This window comes from Diadema antillarum, unplaced genomic scaffold, assembly GCF_040938485.1.
Source record: "Diadema antillarum isolate AM-2024a unplaced genomic scaffold, OU_Dant_1.0 seq00000163_RagTag, whole genome shotgun sequence".
Lineage (NCBI taxonomy): Eukaryota > Metazoa > Echinodermata > Echinoidea > Diadematoida > Diadematidae > Diadema > Diadema antillarum.
Genome location: NW_027271234.1, coordinates 302,614 through 323,989, shown reverse-complemented (window position 1 = coordinate 323,989; position 21,376 = coordinate 302,614).

The following is a 21,376-nucleotide window of genomic DNA, read 5'->3' as shown; positions in this document are numbered from 1 at the left end:
TCTGGGGTTTGTAGGGTATTTCTCCCTGCAAATGCATTCCAAAGAAAGCTTCCAATTTCAAACAATGAATTGTTACACGTTGAATCAGCAGGCAAATCATTCTCCACGTTAGGGTAATTAGCACTCAGTGAATGAGAATATCCCAGCCTGTCTGGGGGCTTAGAGGTTCTACGAGATCGTCGAACTTGACTATCCTCTTCAGAAACTTCTTGGGGAGCTGGAATAGGGTCCTGAACTTCAGGTTCAACATTAACTTCTTCAGCCTCAATATTAACTTCTACATCATCCCTCTCCTGAACATTGTCTGCTTCATTTTCGGGGGTGACAGGTTCATTATCCTCAACATTCCTAGTCACATCATTATCATTGCTTTCGCGATCTACCTCAGCATCATTGTTCCCTAGGGGCGTGGCCTCATCTACTACGATAGGGCGTGGCGTCACCCACAGAGACACTTCTCCATTATCGCTAACGTCTTCATCATTAATTTCTTCTACTTCTACCTGAGGCACATGTCTTTGGGGGCGTTCAGGTTGCTGCTTGGGTTTCGGCACACTGGGGGCGGGGTCCTCAACTTTGGGGAGGAAATTACAGGGGAGGAGGAGGTTTCGATGGAGTGTTTTGACTCTCCCTACTCCATTTTCAGGGCGGATTCTGTACACGGGGATCTCGGGGTTCGGTTGTGAGACTACTACATGGGGGTACTTTCCCCACTTGTCTCCAAGTTTATGCTTCCCAATGATACCCACGTTTCTTACCAAAACTCTGTCACCTGGCTCGATTGTGTTCTCACGTAGTCTAGTATCATACTTCGCTTTGTTCCTAGCGCCTAGCTTACCAGTCCTCTCAGATACTAGCTTATACGCATAATCCATGCGTTTCCTTAGGTCCTCTACATATTTGCCAGCATCAGCTCTCCCTTCATCTCTGGGATGTAGCCCTAGGTAAACATCCACGGGTAAGCGGGGGTGGCGTCCATACATGAGGTAGTACGGTGAATACCCCGTAGCATCATTCCGAGTACAGTTATACGCATGGACGAGAGGGGCTAGGTGCGACTTCCAGTCGGCTTTGTGATCATCTCCTAGGGTGCCTAGCATACCGAGAATGGTTCTGTTCATACGTTCACACATGCCATTCCCTTGGGGGTGGTATGGGGTAGTGCGGGATTTCTCAATACCAGCTAGCTTACACAGGTGTCTGATCACTTCCGATTCAAAGTTTCTGCCCTGATCAGAGTGAAGGCGGGAGGGGAAACCGTAGTGCACGAGGAAATGGTCAAACAGCACCTTGGCAGTAGTGTGTGCGGTTTGATTTCGGGTCGGGACAGCTACTGTGTAGTGTGTGAAATGGTCAGTTATCACCAAAATATTGGAGTACCCTCCTTTGGATTCTTCCAAAGTGAGAAAATCCATACACACTAGTTCTAGGGGCCGGGTAGTCCTAATGTTTACTAGTGGGGCAGTCACGTGAGACTCGGGGACTCCTTTTCTTCTCACACATCTCCCACACGTCTTCACATACTGAGTGACATCATTGGCCATGTGGGGCCAATAAAACCGCTCTCTCACCAAGTCAATAGTACGCTCTATCCCCAGGTGCCCTGTGTCGTCGTGGAGACTCTTGAGCACTTCTCTCTTGTACTTTTCAGGGAGGACAAGTTGCCTTGTCTTCCCTCCTTCCATACACTCTCTCACTCTGTATAACACACCGTCATGCACCACTAACTTCTTCCACTCTCGCAACAGCACTCTCACTCTCTCACTCTCCGCATTCCGCTGGTCAGCAGACGGGGGAAGTCCCTTTTCTACGTAGTGGAGCACACGTTTGATTACATCATCATCCCGCTGCTCCTTTGCCCAGTCAGGGGGGTTCACCTGGGAGTTAGGATCCGGGAATGGTGGGGACTGGAGTTCGGGGGGCACTACATTACCTGCATGAGCTACTACCTCAGCATACGGGTCCTCGTCAACATTAACATGCATGGCATAATTACAAATAGCCTCAAATGAATCAGACTGAATGTGGCCACACTCGTTCACATCATTCTCACTTTCACCATTTCGTCCATCATGCAAACGGGAGAGTAGGTCAGCATCTGTGTTGGACTTTCCTGATCGATATTTAATGGAGATGTCATAATTCGCCAGCGCAGCTAACCACCTGTGTTGGGTTGCGTCTAGCTTTGCTGTCGAATTCACGTAGGTCAGAGGGTTGTTGTCGGTCAGTACTTGTACTTTGTTGCCGTACAAGTAGTCGTGAAATTTGTCAGTTACGGCCCACTTCAGTGCTAGAAACTCGAGCTTATGCGCTGGAGCATGGCTCTCACTCTTGCTGAGGGACCTACTTGCATACGCTATGACTCTTTCTTTTCCGAAATCATCTAGTTGGTACAGTGCCGCGCCAAGGCCTGAAGTGCTGGCATCTGTGTGGAGGATGAATGGTTTCTCAAAATCGGCATAGGCCAGAACAGGGGGACTCATCAACTTTTCTTTGATTGTTTGAAATGCCGATTCACATTCGGAGGTCCATTTGAAGGGAGGGGGCTTGTGTTGGGGGGTCTTACCTTTTCTCTTACGGGGGCCACCGAGAAGCTCATTTAGGGGCTTCGCAATTTGTGAGAAATTACGGATGAATTTCCGGTAATAACTCGCAAATCCGAGGAACGACCGCACATCGCGCGTACGCACTGGTCTGGGCCACGTCCTGACAGTCTCGATCTTGTCTGGGTCAGTCTCGATACCGTCTTCCGATACCACATGTCCTAGGTACTTAATTCTACTCTGGAGGAGTTTACACTTGCTGGGTTTAAGTTTGAATCCATGCATGGTCAGTCGGTCAAGTACTTGTCGTAGTCTGTCCTTATGTTCTTCAATTGTCTTGGAAAAGATAATTATGTCATCTAAGTAAACGACACATATCTTGTGATTCAGGTCGCCAAGGCAACGCTCCATAGCTCGTTGGAATGTACCTGGGGCATTGCACAATCCAAAGGGGAGACGGTTGCACTCCCATAGTCCTAGGGGAGGGGGCAAGACGAAGGCAGTTTTATGCTTGTCTTTCTCTGCGACTCCTATTTGCCAGTAGCCAGAGCGCAGATCCAGGGAGCTAAACCACTTCGCACCATTGAGAGCCTGTAAAGTCTCGTCAATGCGGGGGAGGGCATAGGAGTCACTAATTGTCTTTGAATTAAGCTTACGAAAATCTACACAAAATCTTAGAGAGCCATCTTTCTTTCGCACTAAGACTATGGGGCTGGCATATGGGGAAAAGGATTCTCTAATCACTCCTGAATGCTTCATCGTGTCTAAATGGGCCCTAACTTCGTCATACAGGGAAGGCGGTATCGGGCGGTATCGTTCACGGAAGGGTCGGTCATCAGTCAGTTCAATGTTATGTTCGACTATGGTACTATGTCCTAGGTCAAACTCATCCGTACTGAATGCAGAGGGGTATTCTCTCAAAACATGTCTCACATCATCAATCTCATCACTTGAGGCTGGGGACTGGGAGAAATCTAGGGAACCTAGCACTTCATCCGCACTGGGAGGGGATTTCCCGTTCCCATGGTTACTACCACTGGAAGTCTGGCTATTGCACATTACGGGACCTTGGACGGAGCACAAATATGCATCCCCCACAGCTGTCTTCCTAGGGATCCAAACTGGGTATGGGGCATGATTCTTCAGGGCTATTGCTACATTACGTCCCTCTCTCTTACCTACTGTCACCACGGCAGACTCGACTAGTATCTCCCTAGCAAGTTGTCGCTTAGATGTAGTTTCTACAAGCACATTGCACTCAAAATGAATGGGGGCAGACACCAATTCACACTGTACAACAATCATCTCATTTGCAGGCACACACACAGCTTTGCCACTACACAGTCTGAACGTGCCTACTTTCCCACTCCGGTCAGGCGTGACATGTACACTATGTGATAGACTACGATATGCAGCCTGCCAGGTTGGGTTCACACTGCCACTGTTTACGCTCCTACCTCGAGTTGCTCTACCTTCTTCCATACAAACTAGGATTACATTAGTGCCAACGGTTAGGGGTACGCGTTTGTTGTAAGGAGTATCTCTTACAATCAAAATAGGGGCAGTCATTCTAGCATCACCAGGTAGAGAGCCGGGGAGTTCAATGTCAGCTTCAATGTATCCTACGTAAGGGACTGGCTGACCATTTGCAGCCTCAATTCTCAAGTTCTCATCCAAATCCTGTAACTTGATATGTCGAAGGCGTGATCTATAGTACGACAAGGGGAGGGTGGTCACTTGAGAGCCGGTATCAATCAAACATCTACATGGTCTACCGTTTACAACTGCATTAGTCTCCATTGGATTTCCGACAAGCTTAGGCATTTTATGGGCATTTGTTCTGGGCCCTTTCGGCTTGTGACCCTGACTTTGACCTACTGTCCGCCCCGCGACAGAGGTCCTATTCCGTTTAAATACGGATCTACTGGCTGGGACATGAGTGGGGAAATGTATTGGGACTGAGACGAGGGAAAGGGAGCCGGGGCATTGACTGGGCCATGGGGGTACCTGGGGAAGGAATGGGCATGTGACTGCACGGGATTGATAGGGGGACGAGTGGGGCAATTTCGTTTATAATGTCCTACATTTCCACAACTATAGCACCTATTCTGCCAGGAAATTTGAGGGGGACTTGTGGGGACATGGGTAGGGCAGTTACGTTTCAAGTGCCCTGCTTTGCCGCATGTGCGGCACCTATTGTGCCACGGGGTTTGTGGGGGCGCTTGGGGGTTACCTGTGTTAATTGGAGTTTGGGGCGTGAACTGGGCCTGTGGTTGGGGTATCTTCTGAGCTCCCTTTTCCAAACTGGCTACCTTTTCAGTCAGCTCCCCAATTTTCGTTAACAGTTCAGACTCTTTGCTGGACACATTTGTGGCAGAGAATGAGCTAGCTACCCGGGTGTTCTGAGTGGGGCGGGATTTTGTTACAGGACTCGGGGCTGTGGCATGAAAACTAGCAAAATCTATGGCCTCTTGTTCAGCCGCACGCGCCGCTCTAATCAACTCATCGAATGCATTCACGACTTCGAATTTGTGCTGGATTGCCTGTTTCACCTTTTGGTTCGACAGTCCCCTCCAGAACACAACTTTCAGGGTTTGATCTCGTGCCTGCGCGGGAATTCCCCCTCTCTTTTCTGCCTTATCAAATGAGAGTTGCAAGCGGGCACAAAAGCTTGCAATGCTCTCATCTTCCCGTTGTTTCGAGTCATACAATTTCTGCAGGAGGACAGCACCGGACTCGACTGTCCCGTAGAGCCCCTCTAGTTTTGCTATGATTTCATCCACTGAGGCATCCGGCCCCATGTGGAGGACAATCTGGCCTGCTTCCCCACGCAGTGACTTTCTAACAATCAACCCTAGTGACATATTATCATGGTCTTTCTGGAGGCACTCAACCTCATACCTCCACATCTCAAATGTGACGTCAGATCCTCCCCTTTTTGTATCTCCCGAAAAATTTGGTAGCCGTGCACTGTTTTGGAGAATTACGGGGGCAGTGCTAGGACTAGGGGACGGGGCATTTTGGGGGGTTAGTGGGGATGTTGCTCTTAAGAATAGAGCGGAACGGGGTATCTCACATACTTCTATTTTTCTTCCTTTGAATTCTTTGCCGTTTTGGGCGAGTGCCTGGGTTGCATCCTGTGCAGTTTTAAAGCTGCAGTATGCAGACCCAGTCATCTCACCCGTCAACGAATCTTTCCCAAAGGAAATCTCAACTACGTCCATTTTAAAGAAATCATTCAAATCTTTGTCACATTTCTCTGGGAGATTTTTAACGTACACAGTACAGTCACCCTTCATGTTTGCCATATTGCCACAATGAATAAAAACTAAATCAAAATATCTGGATAAAACAACAACAACAACAATACAATATAAGGACTTAACCAACACTATACCAATTCAGAGGTGCACTCTACGTATATTTGTTACACTTAAAACAAAATACTAAAGAGCATCGTGCTGATAAACGGGAAAGAAGGTCGGTGAGTTCCGTGCAACCCCCACACCCCTTTAACTGTCTCAAGGGGCGACCAATGTTGTACAGAGGCGGATAAATTTTGGTCTGGTCTGTTAGCTTCTCTCTGTACTGGTCGGGGGTTAGCTAATCACATAGACACCAATCATCAACAAATTTCCACAAGTTAGAAAGAGACTAAATATTGCTTCACAACAACAGTGAATATAAAAAGCGGGAGAATAAATTTACATAGAGAATGTCAGTGCTGCTAATAGCATCTTTATTCACCGACCTGCCTTCTCGTAGGTCTGAAACAGATACTTAATCATAAACAACTTTCTTTTCTAATTACACAATCGAACCCATCACTGATCACTTAACTCTTCTACACCTTTGGAGACCTTTACTTCTTTAACACTTCTTAAGGGAAGGGGAGGGATTTTGTTAGTAGGGATATAATGATGTTAATGGGTGTGGCCACTTTTCTCGACGTCGGCATGGTCGCGGGATGAGGTTCTCGCCTGCATGTCGATCGAGCTCGTCCAAGGGCTGGGGCGTCTGTTAACCGGTCTGCTTTCACTGCTTCCTTAAACGATTCATCACCATTGCCGTACACGTTGTGGCAACCTGACAGGACGCTTCAACATCTCTACTGACACGTACCAGTCGACTATTTGGAGTTCATTACACCCCAGGTTGGTGTAAACCAAAGTTCTGTCTCGTCGTGGTGTAAAGTTTCTCAACTTGTCGTTGTCAACCAGTTATACTTTGTTCACCAGTTAGCTCGTTGACTCTTGGCAGTCCAACCAAGATCCTCGTCACATTCGCAGCGTTGATAGAGTTTAGTTGATTAATATGGAGGGGAGCATGATGGATAAGGAAGGGGATCTTCTGACTCTATCTCTGTGGTCTCTGTAATCACGCAGCTCCTCTGTTGTGTCCCCTCTTTTCTATCAATAATCTAACTCTCCTCAAACATGGTCTTTTATAATAAATTTACTATTGGAATCCTTTCCCTAAAAGTATTTCATTGGCTAAATCTTATTTTGGGGTGTGATCTTCACTGGAAATTAATTTCTTATTGGTCAGATCTTACATTAGCCCCTCCCATTTGTTTCTGTGGAACTCCATTTCGTCTGATTCATCTCAATTTCTGATTAATTCGCCCACTGTCTTTTGGTTTCTTTATTTCCTCTTTCTCTGTAAACACTGGTCAAGACTTATTGTTTCTTGGATAATAAAATCATAAAACAAATAAATGTTAGTGTCCTTATGACGTCCAACGTCATCGTCATCATTTTTCTGGGTTGTTGTCCCTGAATTTGTCTTTGGAATTCCTGTCTGACCTACTGCACTAAAGTACATCAAAATAAAGGAGAAGTTCTGGCTGGAGAACGACCTTCCAGCTCAGAGGGTCATTCATGTTTTAGGGATCAGAGGGCAAAAACACGTCATTCCCGTAATTTGGATTGGGGCTTTGGGGATGGAGAGTGCGGAGAACTGACCACTAGCTGGAGAAAATAGCCAATGTCAAACTCATAAATTCCTAGGACCAATAACTTTTCTTGGGAGAGGAGAATTGACAAAAAAAAAGGAAGTCTAGCTGGAAGCAAAATAAAGGGTTTCATAAACTCCAAGAAGGGGAAAAGACTGATTCATACTGACGTCACAGGGTGACTTGGAAAACAACTGTAATGCTTCTGTTTTCTTTAACTTTCTATCCTCTTCTAGTCTATTCTTTATTATATGTGCTAGTAGCCATCTGGGCTACACATAAAACAAGAATAATCATTCAATTCATTTTAAGTCAGATATCAAACAGAAGAGAGGAAATAGAATGAATTATCCGATCATTCCTTTTTAACTACAAAACAAACAAGCAGAATTCATATATGTATTTGTGAGCAATTTAGCCAAACACTAAAAAAACAGGAAATGAAATTTCTATTATATCAAAAGAACGATGACAACAACAACATAAACCACCCTCATTCCCACCTTTCCACCATACCCAACCCTCAACTACTCATAACTTTAAACTTTAAACCCCCCCCCCAAAAAAAAAAAGACGTCCTTCTCATCTCTAAACCACCTCCCCACCCTCTACACTACATCCACCTCCTTACCCGAGACAGACACACTCCCTCTCATCCACCTCTCATCTCATCCACCTTTCATCCACCCACCCATTTACACACCCACCCTGCACACACATCCGCTTAAACACACACACACACACACACACACACACACACACACATCCACTTAAACACACTTCCACACCCCCTGCACACACATTCACTCACCACAACACACAGCTATTTCTGCTCGCATTCAGAACATAATAATTATGCTAATTATGCTTAGGATATATGCTGCATACACACAATACATGCATGCACATACACATATCATACACACAATATACATATCCACATACCTGCATGTATATTCTATATACACAATACTTATCTCTGAACTCAAAAATATCTAAAGAAAAGAAGTCAGTAATCAAACACACACAAAAGGGGAGAAGTACGGGTGCATAAATAAACTAATCCTTTACAAATTTTTTAAACATTCCCATTTCAGCAAATGCAAACCCGGTTTATTTCTTCTTATGGCAATATCATTCTCTTCCTTTCGACATTGCATTAATGCCTTTTTTAATTCTACCAATGTCGGTGTTATTAACTGTGACCTCGCTTTATATAACATATGTTTAACTATAAGAATAAGAGTGTTGTACAGTTTGATTCTGTGAGAAGTTCCTTCTAAACCAATATGTATATCCCGCCAAGCTAAATTACGTAACTCTTCTAACTGAAAGTACTCAATGAAATCATGCCATAAAGATTTAACTTTTTCACAGTTCCAAAATAAATGCGAGTAAGTTTCAGAGCTTTTTCCACAAAAGGAACATAAATTATCAGCCACAAAACCAAATTTTAGGAGCTGTTCCTTAGTATAAATCGCCCCGTGTAATAACTTATATTGAAATTCTCTTAAGTCTCCAATTAGAGTTGAACTTCTGGGCCTTATAAAAATATCTCTCATACTTTTATCAGCGAAAACAAATTTTTGGTGTCCATCTCTAATTTCTAAACAGTAAGACTGCTTTAAAAGAGACACGAAATGTGAATAAATCTTCCTGGATTGTATCTTTTTTAAATCTGTAATTTGACCAAAAAACTTTAAAGGTATATTAAAATCACTGACATCTACTTCATACCAATTGCATAAAATTCCATCATATTTCCCACTTTTCAAAATGGACTCACAAAAACTCCATACATAAGCAATATTTTCACTTTGTAAACCTAAACTTTGAAAATAACTAATTGGTCTTATGGATTGTTTATCAAATAATTGTTCTAAGTGATAAACCTTCCGCTCATATAAATCTGCATTAAATATCATTTTCCCTCTCAATAAAAAATCTTTATTATTAAATATAATTGGATTAATTTTCCCTTCTTCAAAACTTCTGCAGTTATATAAATCTTCCCAGGCAGCTAACATTTCTAAATAAAACGATGGTGCCTTAAGTGAAAGTTTTTTAGTCTCATAATTGCAAAGAAATAAAATTCTACCTCCTACAGCTTTAAAACTGTGATCAAAGTATACTTTCCAACTCATATTTCGTTCTCCATACAAAAGTCTTTTTACCCACATCACTCTCTGAGTTTTCACAAACAATTCAAAATTCATCATTCTCAATCCACCATCCTTGTAATCCTGATACATAATGGCTCGTTTGACGCGATCCTTGCCCTTCCACACAAAATCAAAGCAACTTTTTTGAATTTCATCAAATAACCATTTTGGAACAACAGAGGATGACGCCACATAAATCAATTTAGATAAAGCATAAGTTTTAAGTAAGTGAATTTTCCCCATGATGGTGAGATCTCTTTGCTTCCACCAACCTAAAAGTCTTTTAATTTTACTTAATATTTCTTTATAATTAACTTCCTCCATTCTCTTCCTTTCTAAAGCAAATGTAATCCCTAAAATCTTAATTTCTGTAACTATACTTCCAAACAGAAATTGTGCTACATTCACTTCATCCTTACCAATAATCAAAACCTTCGTTTTATCCATATTAACCCTTAAACCACTGACTTCCGAAAAAATCTGAAATAAGTTTTGTAGTAACCTAACTGACTCTTTATCTCTTATAAAAATTGTCATATCATCGGCATACAGTATCTGCTTTACTTCAAAATCACCAAGATCAATCCCTCTCAAAGTAGTCTCATTTCTCAAAGCATGTGCCAAAATTTCAATAACTACTAAAAATAAATAAGGTGATAATGGGTCACCCTGACGCACACCCCGTTCTATTCTAAAATAACCGGTTGAAAACCCCTCATTCATTACACAGCTGCTAATATCAGTATAACATGTCTTTATCCAAGAACAAAAAGAAGGGCCAAATCCAAAATTTTTCAAAACGGTTAATAAAAACGAATGAGATACCGAGTCAAAGGCCTTCTCAAAATCAACAGCTATTAAATAACAACCTATATTATGTGACAGACAGTGAAAAATCATATCATCTATTAATCGAATTGCTTCCCCAATATTTCTGTTTTCCATGTATCCCACTTGATCCATGTGTATTATTTCACTCAAAACTTGTTTCATTCTCTTCGCCAAAACCTTTGAAAGAATTTTATAATCCACATTCAAAAGTGTAATCGGTCTATAATTCTTAATATAAAGAGGATCTTTACCATCTTTTTCTATTAATGTAATGGTCCCTTGCTTCTGTGATACTGATAAATTACCCCTATCATACGCTTCATTCAATACTTCAACTAAATGCCTGCCTAAATATGGCCAAAAATGATATAGAATTCCACCGAAAGCCCATCATTACCTGGAGCTTTATTATTTTTCATTTCTTTTAAAACTTCATAACATTCATCTATAGTAATCTTTCCTTCACAACATTGTTGACTTTCCTCACTTAACTTTGGAATACTTAAAAAAAAAAAACTTTCATTTAAAACCTCTTTTACTGCACCCCTCTTCTTTGAATATAATGTTTCATAAAAATTTCGAATTAACTTCAAAATTTCATTTCTATCTTTTATAACAGAATTATCTTCACTATATAATTCATATATTATAGTTTTCTTTTTATTTGATTTTAATAATTGTTCAAAATATTCTTTATTTCTTTCCCCGTTCTCATACCAGGCTGCTCGTGATCTAACTTTAAGTCCTTCCAATGATCTATCATATAATTCACTCAACATTTTTTTCTTTTCAACATATTGTGTATTTATTTCTAAAAAAGCAGCAGCAGTTAATAAATCTTGCTCTAAAATTTTTAATTCCTTTTCTAACTTTTCAATATTCATTCGCCTTTCCTTTGCTTTTCCTTTCGAATATTTTCTTGCATATTCACTCATCTTCATTTTTAAGAAATCCCAAAAAACTAATTTATCATTAAATGCATCTTCCCACGTTTTCATAATACTTTCTATTTCCGTTATCATTCCTTCTACAAATTCTTTATCATTACACAAACTGTTATTAAATTTCCAATACGATTTACCCCTACAGTTATAACTTTCCGGAACAAATTGTAATTCTAATCTAATACCGGAATGATCAGGAGTAACAGATGTCATAATTTCACAATTTCTTACTAATCGCACCATGTGGTCTGATATGAACCAATAATCTAAACGAGTTTGTACTAAAGGGTTTAACTGTTTGAAAGTAAATTGCTTACTGTCCGGGTTTCTTTTCCTCCATATATCTAATAAACTATATTTCTTAAGAAAAAAATTCAAATTCTCTATAAATTTACTCTTTGAAGGTGTTTTAGGCCCTATATAATCCAAAGTTTCATTCAAAATTGCATTAAAATCTCCTCCTAGAATAAGAGAACATTCACAAGGACAGAAATCTGATATAAGTGCATCTATTTTTCCCAGAAATTCCGTTTGTTCCCATGTTTTATCTCTTGTTGGAAAGTAAACATTACCTAATAACAACTGAGAGTCGAAAATGTTTCCTTTTAAAAAAAATATAACGACCCATATCATCAACTTTTATTTGATCAACTTTGATATTACCACCAGAAGCTATTAAAATTAGAACACCTCTGCTGTGACTTGAGCCGTGACTAAAAAACATTTCACCTCCCCAATCTCGTTTCCACAAATCTTCGATATCGGGTGAACTATACGTTTCTTGTAACAATACGACATCCCCTCCTTTACTTTTAGCCCATTCAAAAATTCTGTTTCTTTTTTTCCTGTTCCGTAAACCTCTAACATTTACAGAAATTAAAGTTAAACCCGCCATTTTAAACAAATAATTATTCCCAAATGTTGTGACCTTATTGCCCAAACACCATACAATCTCCTTTGAAAATCTTGTAACATCATTAACTTTGATACCGGGCACCTCCACTTACAATCAATACGGGGCTTGTTTTTATCCAAACAAACTGCCGATTTAATACATGCTTCTGAATGTGAGCAGAAACAACCACAACAACACCCCATACAACGTATCAGACATCGAACCACACCAAAGCCCTTAACCTTACAATCCCTGGCATATACCCTAACATACCCCCATCCCTCCCTCCTATTACAGCCTAAATTATCCCAATCTCTAATTCGGTGACAGAAGCCTAATACCCATGTACAACATATACCTACCCAGTACACAACTTCAAACATTACAGAAATAAACCTCCAAACCAAAACAACTAACCAACTTTCCATAACGCAAGGAGATGATTGAAAGCGGCCCTCCACCATGCATCTCCGTACAGAAAATGAGTTTCTACAAAATCTGTATACTTTACCCCAACATAACCTTAAAAAAAAAAAAAAAAAAAAAATTCCTGCGTAACATGCATGCACTGATTTGACCCGGGTGGATGATAATGACTTCCTATATTAACTGCCAACAGATTATTCAAGTCATGCATAATGAATATGAAACCTGCCGAACCAAGAATCCGTACCGGGTACATTTTGGGTGTGGTGCAACACACTACCAAAACCCAGATCAATGGGCAACAAACGTTGTGTGAAATTAGTGTCACACTTAAGCACCACCCCCAGAGCCTGAAAATTTACATTCATGGTATGCATAATATCTGCAAGAAACTGGTTCAGTCCAGTTTAGAACTACAGGACTGTCTGTTTAAACATTCAACCCGTCATGCACAACTGCCAAGAAACTATTTTCTCCCTTTTATTGAATATAAATAAAAGTATGCAATTTAGATTCCACAAATTGAGACGGAACTTCCATCTGCGGTGCTATAGGTGAACTGAAAGTCCATAAGAATTTGACGTAAAAAAGAGAGAGAGAAAAAAAACAACCCATTAACCTTTAAAGGGTGTGTACAGTCCCGGTCGGGGCGAGAATTCAGCCTTTAGCGTTTTGCGAGACATCCAGAAACCACCCTATGAGACTCCAAAGAGCATGCAATTCCAAGGGGTACCAAAAGCCTAACCGACGAGAAACGGCCTCGAGATGGCTGAGATATCCAGGGGGGTATCTCAGCCACCCGAAAACCAACTCCCATAAAAAAAAACGTTGAAACCCTCTCAAAACCACACGCCCTCCCACACCCCACAAGAGGCCTCCCATTATCTCACGTAGTAATGTTCAAAACATGAAACCCCACCCCAACCACCACTGTACACAGTCCTTTTAAGTAATAAGTGTCTAAGCATCTTTCACCACATCCTCAATTGTACAATGTAGTTTGCATACAAAATGCATAACCATGAACACATCTGAGCTATAAACTACAATATGGTAATGCCTGAACAATTGCCCACATTCTGGCGCCAGAAGTTAGCCCTACCGTGAACATGCCATGTACTGAGCTGCTTTACACCAGCTGCACAGCAGAAAAGACTTTCGCCGCGTCCTCAACTGTACAATGTAGTTTGCATACAAAATACCTCACCATGTAACACATCTGAGCTAACTGCAAGATGGTAATGCCTGAACACTAGAACCCCCCTTTTTTGCGCCAGAATTTAGCTCTTCCGTGAACATGCTATATATGAAGCTGCTTTATACCCGCTGCACAGCAGAAAAGAAAAGGAAAAAAAAACAGGCTAGGGCCCTCTTCAGCATCAAAGGGCATTAGAAACCCACAAATTGAGACGGAACTCTCAACCATATTTGGCTGGACTTGGAGATCCACTGGAAATTGACTGAAACAAAAAAGGACTATGCATACCAGATATATTTCCAAACAAGTTCACCTACCAAACTTAATTTTAATTTGCCCGCATAGCAAGGCATGGACAAGTCTGAGCAGACTGCAATAAAGTATAGTAATGCATGAATGCACTGCCCACATTTTTGGCGCCCCAACCTGGCTTGATCATAGCATGTGAGGAGGAGCTACTTCACACTCGCTGTATATGTTCTGGGGATAATGCAGCAAGCTGAGGCTATAAAATCCCTTTAAACATAAATGGGCATACCATTTCACAAACTGCTACGAGCAGGGCTCAGAAGTTTGCATATAGTACGGGCCTTAAAATTCCACAAATTTGAGACAAAACTCTCATTCACAATTAGGTAGCCTTAGAGAACCATTTGAATTTAACTTTTTTTTCTCTCTCTCTCTCCAAGGGCATGATTACGCATACAAAATAACCAACTTCCATCTTCCACCCCACAGACTTGATTATAATTTGCATGCATAGCAAACCATGGGCATATTTGAGCATCTATTGCAATGTGGTAATGAATTAATAACTGCCAAACTCTTGACTCCAAAATCTGGTTTGTGAACATTAACATACATGTGAGGAGCTACTTCACACCCGCTGTATGTTTGGGGAGTAAAGCATCAAAGTTGTAAAGTTTATAAAGACCCCTTCAAATGTCAATGAACATAATAATCTCACAGCTTCTACAAATCACATTCACAAAGCTCAGTAGTTTTTTTTTTTTTTTTTCCCATGACTTACAAAAAATGTATGCACATTAATTCCAGAAATGAAAACGAAATTGTCAGGGCATGAAGTGAGACATGGTCCGTGCATGATTCAGGTAAAGTAACTTATACACCACAATAAATAAGTTTACTCATTAGGATCATCCCAATCACATACCAAGATGTGGCAGATAAAACCTCTCCTATACACCCTAGGCAATATTCAACACATTTCCTAGTTATAAAAATCCTAGCTTGATTTTCACGTCAAAGGTGAAGAACAAAATAGAATATATTTCAAAGCAATGGTGTTCCTATATGGCCATTTTTTTTTTGTCTGCTTATCATATGCTCATGATGTAAAAGAGGAGTAGTCTGATTTTGAAGTCAGCTTTTACGTCTGCCGAAAGAAAAAAAAAGAACAGGCATAAGAGACCATTCTATTGATTACTCATACCTTCAGTAATGTCCTGTTGTCTGCATCGTCTGCCCTCTTATTCATCCAAAAGTGATATTACCACCAAAAAAAAAACCAAAACCTTTAACCTTGAAACTTGTCATGTGACATTCTGCACAGTATTTCATAATTATGCCATAGAATTAACGACCATGCACCAAAAAGGGGCATGACCCAGCCTTGTCTCTGGATAGTTCTAATAACATAGAAAAAATTAGCTATTTTCTTCAGCTTGAAAAACCTCTCTTTTCCAGACTTTGAAATACCACAGAACTTGCACAACAGCACGACAGCATTTGATTTACGGCTGCCAAGAAAACTAAAGCAAATTTGGTGCAATTGAGTTACATACTCTGGGAAATTTCTTTCGTCCAGTCATTTCCCCCTAAAAAGCCCTATTTTTTTCCCCCTCTACTTTAGATACCGAGGTATACCGAGCCTTAAAACCCTTTCCCCCCCCCCCCCCTATAAGTTAGCTATTTTCTTCAGCTTGGAAAACCTCTCTTCTCCAGACTTTGAATACGTGGTACCACAGAACTTGCACAAAACAAGAAATGGCATTCTATATACCATCTACATTAACGACAGCCTTTCAATTGCGGCTACCAAGAAAACTGAAACAATTTGGTGCAATTGAGTTGCATACCCTGGGAAATTTCTTTCCCAGGGTCCAGTCCCGTCATTTCAGCCTTAAAAACTTTTTTTTTTCCTCTATATACCGAGGTACCGAGGTACCGAGCCCTAAAACCTCCTTTTCTCTTTCTTCCTTTTCCCTCTAGATACCGAGGTCTCTCTTATGGGGACAAATTCCAAACATCTTCTTTAATAACATAGATATTTTCTTCAGCTTGAAAAACCTCTCTTTTCCAGACTTTGAAAAACCACAGAACTTGCACAAACAGCACGACAGCATTTAAATTACGGCTGCCAAGAAAACTAAAGCAAATTTGGTTTTCGTCCAATCATTTGACCCTTAAACCCCCCCCCCCCCCCTTTTTTTTCCCCCTCTAGTCTAGATACCGAGGTACCAAGCCTTACAACCTTTTTTTTTTTTTTTTTTTTTTTTTTTTAAGTTAGCTACTTTCTTCAGCTTGGAAAACCTCTCTTCTCCAGACTTTGAATACGTGGTACCACAGAACTTGCACAAAACAAGAAATGGCATTCTATATACCATCTACATTAACGACAGCCTTTCAATTTCGGTTGCCAAGAAAACTGAAACAAATTTGGTGCAATTGAGTTGCATACTCTGGGAAATTTCTTTCCCAGGGTCCAGTCCCGTCCTTTCTTATTGGGACAAATTCCATACCTCTTCTTTAATGACATAGTCTAGATAAAATTAGCTATTTTCTTCAGCTTGGAAAACCTCTTCTCCAGACTTTGAAATGCCACAGCACTTGCACAAAACAAGAAATGGCATGCTATATACCATCTATATTAACGACAGCCTTTAAATTACGGCTGCCAAGAAAACTGAAACAAATTTGGTGCAATTGAGTTACATACTCTGGGAAATTTCTTTCGTCCAGTCATTTCAGCCTTATGAATAACACAAAACTTGCACAGAACAAGAAATGGCTCATTATATTTCCTCCATGTTAAAAACAGCCTTTAATTATATCATAGACTCTAGGGCTGAGAAAAAAAAAATTAGGCCATGTTTGTGAGATTCCAACTGAACAGACTTAACGGATAAAGTTTACATTCTTGATCAAGCGCTTTCTATCCTTTTCGCAAGACATTCAAATCAATTTGACAGTCGACACTTAAAAACACTTCTCTGGAGTAAAAACTTTTAATTTCTTTTTCCAAATCATTCAGAGTAATATGAAGGAATTGTTTATACTTGCGGATTCCTCATTCAGCTTATTCCTCAACCAAGTTCCAACCAGTTGTGCCCTTTTCCTTGCTTTGAAGAATCAATTTGACTCCTTGCAGCTTGATTCTTGTCGAAACACCTTTTTCCTTCCGAAGTTTGTATGCTGCATTCGCTAGAATCCTCCGGCGAATCTTGAGTGCAGGCGGCAAATCCGTTCTCACAGTGATGCGAGATGGCGGTGGCGCTCGCTGGTCCGGCGCCGCTCTCTGGGGCTGACGCTGCTGCTGCTCGAAAGCCGAAAGCACCTCATCCCGGTCTGTCATGGAGAGAAACTAAGATGATCGGTGAGGGGCGCGGCGGGCGTTGCGGTTCCTCGGGTCTCCCAGTATCCCTGCGAGCCGGTAGCCTGTGGGCGTTCGCGAACTTGATATTCTTGGCTCTGCCGTCTTCCATCCCAAGCTTGTCAAAGACATTTTGGAGCGTCACAAGAATGTTTTCGTTTTTCTGCTCTGGGACCCCATAGAAGAGAAGATTCATCTTTCTGTTATAAATCTCCATAAGCGTCATTTTCTCCTCTAGTTTTTTTTTATTTCATTTTCCAGAACACTGCGCACGTTTGGTATCTCCTTCTCCACATCCGAAATTTTAGCATCATTGAACTCGAGGGACTTCTCGATTTCAGTGAACCGCTTGTTTATGTCACTGATCTGTTCGTTCAACTTGTCAATTTTCGTGTCTGTTTGATGGTTCAGATTGTCTATTTTTGAGCTAATGGTGGTTGAAAGATTAGCAATGTCCCTTTGAAGCTCTGCATTGCTGGGGCCCTGACCATGCGGTGAGGAAGCCCTGTCCCCCGGGCCCGCGCCGCCTGGCGTGTGCTGCTTTGATGATGTAGCCCGAGTGTAGGGGCGTGGCTGAGACATTCTAGCAAGTTCCTTGCTTATACGGTATCGAACGCGTGTTGTGGTGGAGGGCCGCTTGAGAACACGTCCTTTCACGACGAAGTCATACAACGAAACCAAATTATGTTACACAATACACACACACACACACACACACACACACATCTATATATATATATATATATATATATATATATATATATGTGTGTGTGTGTGTGTGTGTGTGTGTGTATACATATATATATATATATATATATATATATATATATATATATATATATAATATGCAAAGTGGCGTACGGTGGGTCGAAACATTGGGGGTGGGCACCTTGTGGAAAAGTAATTTTGACGGTGTGTATGCTTGTGCGTGTGTGCGTGCGCAATAATGGGACTACAATACATTACGGAATGTGATACATTCAACAACGCAGTCATTGAGCAACATTGCAAGTTTTCCTTACATGGATTATGGAATGACGGTGTGAAACGACAAATTATATACTGTCAGCAACATCAGGAGAATTGCATAACAATAAAATGCGAGCGAGCGGAGCGAGAGAGTTTGAAAATTTTGACATTTTACAGTCCCAAAACTGCCGTTTGTAGCTATATCTTTCGCTTTGGAAATTAAGGGGGGGCATCGGGCGCAACTGCTGGCAATTACTGGCGGCAACATTAGGAGAATGGCATAACCATTCAATGCGAGCGAGCGAAGCGAGCGAGCTTGAAAATTTTGACATTCTACAGTCCCAAAACTGGCGTTTGTATTAATAGCTATATTTTTCGCTTTGGAAATTAATGGGGGGCGCATCGGGCGCAACTGCTGGCAATTACTGGCAGCAACATTAGGAGAATGGCATAATGATTCAATGCGAGCAAGCGAAGCGAGCGAGCTTGAAAATTTTGACATTCTACAGTCCAAAACTGCCGTTGTAGCTATGTTTTTCGCTTTGGAAATTAAGGGGGAGGCGCACCGAGCTCAACTGCTGGCAATTACTGGCTCCAACGTTAGGAGAATGGCATAACGAATAAATTTGACGATTGATTTTGACATTTTACAGTCCCCAAACTGCCGTTTGTAGCTATATATTTTTTTTCGCTTGGAAATTAAGGGGGGGGGGGGGAGTTGGCGGCCCAGGCGCAACTGCTGGCAATTACTGGCAGCAACATCAGGAGAATGGCATAGCGATTGAATGCGAGCGAGCGGAGCGAGCGAGCTTGGAAATTTTGACATTTTACATTCCAAAAACTGCCGTTTGTAGCTATGTTTTTTTCGCGTTTATTCATTTATATACATATCTATTTTTATTTATTTGTTCATTTATTTTTTTTTTTTTGGGGGGGGGGAAGGGGGCTTTTTTTTTTGGGGGGGGGGGCAAAAATGCGTTTTGCCCCCCCCCCCCCCCCCCTGCCCCCCCCCCCCCCCCCCCCACTTCCGGCGCCTATGACAAGGGGTAAGAAAGAAATGATTACATGTAGGCCATCACGTCACATGTTAAAGGTCATAGGGGCCATGAAGGACATAAAGTAAGTACAATCTGCCAATAACTCAAGATGGTTGATGAGATTTTCATCCGATGTGTTGATGCGTGATCATGTCTTTATAATACGTAAAGGTGCTATGTTCGTGTTGAAGATACTGCCTACGAAATTGCGATATTTTAATCAATTATGGCTGCTTGGTGGAGATCTGCTCTTTGGGAGTGCTCCTCTAGGCTAAATGTTAGTTTCCCCTTTTTGTTCACATTTTCAGTCTCTCGTTTTCGACTGTCGTTTACCCTATATAACTCATTAACAAAAACGTTTTTCTTTTTCATAAAAAGGATGACATAAGACAGATATTATTCAGAGGGGTGAAGGTTCAGCTGGTGCGAGTTTCTTCATTTTATATACTGAATAGTAGCCATGTTCAGACGTATTTCTAGTCGGAGTAAAAATTTATGGCACGGAAATTAAAATTCAAATTAATGCATATCTTACCACGACCCTTGTGTCCACACGACGGTCGTGGGAAGAAACTCCGACCAATTTATGTGCGAGGGTCGTTGTAACTTCCGGAAGTGGTAGCGCGGCGCACGTCGACCATGCGATTGTTGTTGTTGTTTTTTTTTTAAGCAGTGGCATTTGTCTCCTCCATTCTTGTTGATGGAAATTTCTGCATGAGCACGAGCTTCTTCGTCGCGATCGACTAGGTTAGAATTGCACTACACGCACACGTGTACTCGCAAAGTGTCAACATTGCGACTTGACCCAGAAAGTTTTACCTAGGTCGTAAGGTATGTAATAAGTTCATAGATACTCCGAGGGCTTGTCCGCACGGGCAATTTACTCCGACCGGCTAGTCGTAGTAGCGAGATACTCCTGAGAAAACTCAGGAGTATCTCGTTCGGAGGAAGAGGTCGTGGTAAGTTCCTCCGATCGGAGGAAGTTACCACGACCTTGTTCAGGCGGGCACTACTCCGACCTATCCTCCGAAGTTACTCCGGCCAAGCTTCCTCCGACCCTTCCTCCGAAGTTACTCCGACCAAAACTGCCTCCGTCTGAACACAGCTATTAGCTTTCTTTCGTTTAATATTCCTTGTCCGCCTTGGACTATTTTAACATAACAATGTCGGAAGTTCGGAGCTTAGGCATTTGTTCCATGTTCATCGTGTCATATCACTGCCGGCAACCAGGGACAGCCTGGCGGTAGAGCCCGGAAAGCAGTAGATGACAGGTTCGAGTCTCACTGGTTCCTTTTTTCCGACATGTTTGTTAAGTTAGATCAGCAGTTGCGATCTTAATTGCTTTAAATTTGTGGATGGAGACAAAGCCACGGAAACCCGCACCTGAAGTATGAGCTTGTAAGGCTGAAATTGTCAATCTACTGTATAATAATAAGTTCGTGTTTCATCCAACATTCAAGAGATTCTCGGAATAAACATGCATGATGCAGTGACAGTTACATGCTTGGGCGTGTCAACATAAACCTCACGACACTGATCACTTTAGACCTACACGAATACCAGTGCTGCGTACTTGCGTGTGTTGATCATGACCCTTAAAATCTTTGTCCTTAAAATGCTGCATTTTGGTGTCAAACACGCAGTTCATATTTTGTTCACTATTAACTTGTTGAGAATATATGAAATGCTTGCTTCCATAAGGCGCTAAATCCATCATTTTTCAACGGATTTAGCTCCTTTTGGAAGCAGGCTCTTCAGACGCCAATATTACCGTTATGACTTCTGTTTCTTTATATTCTCTCGT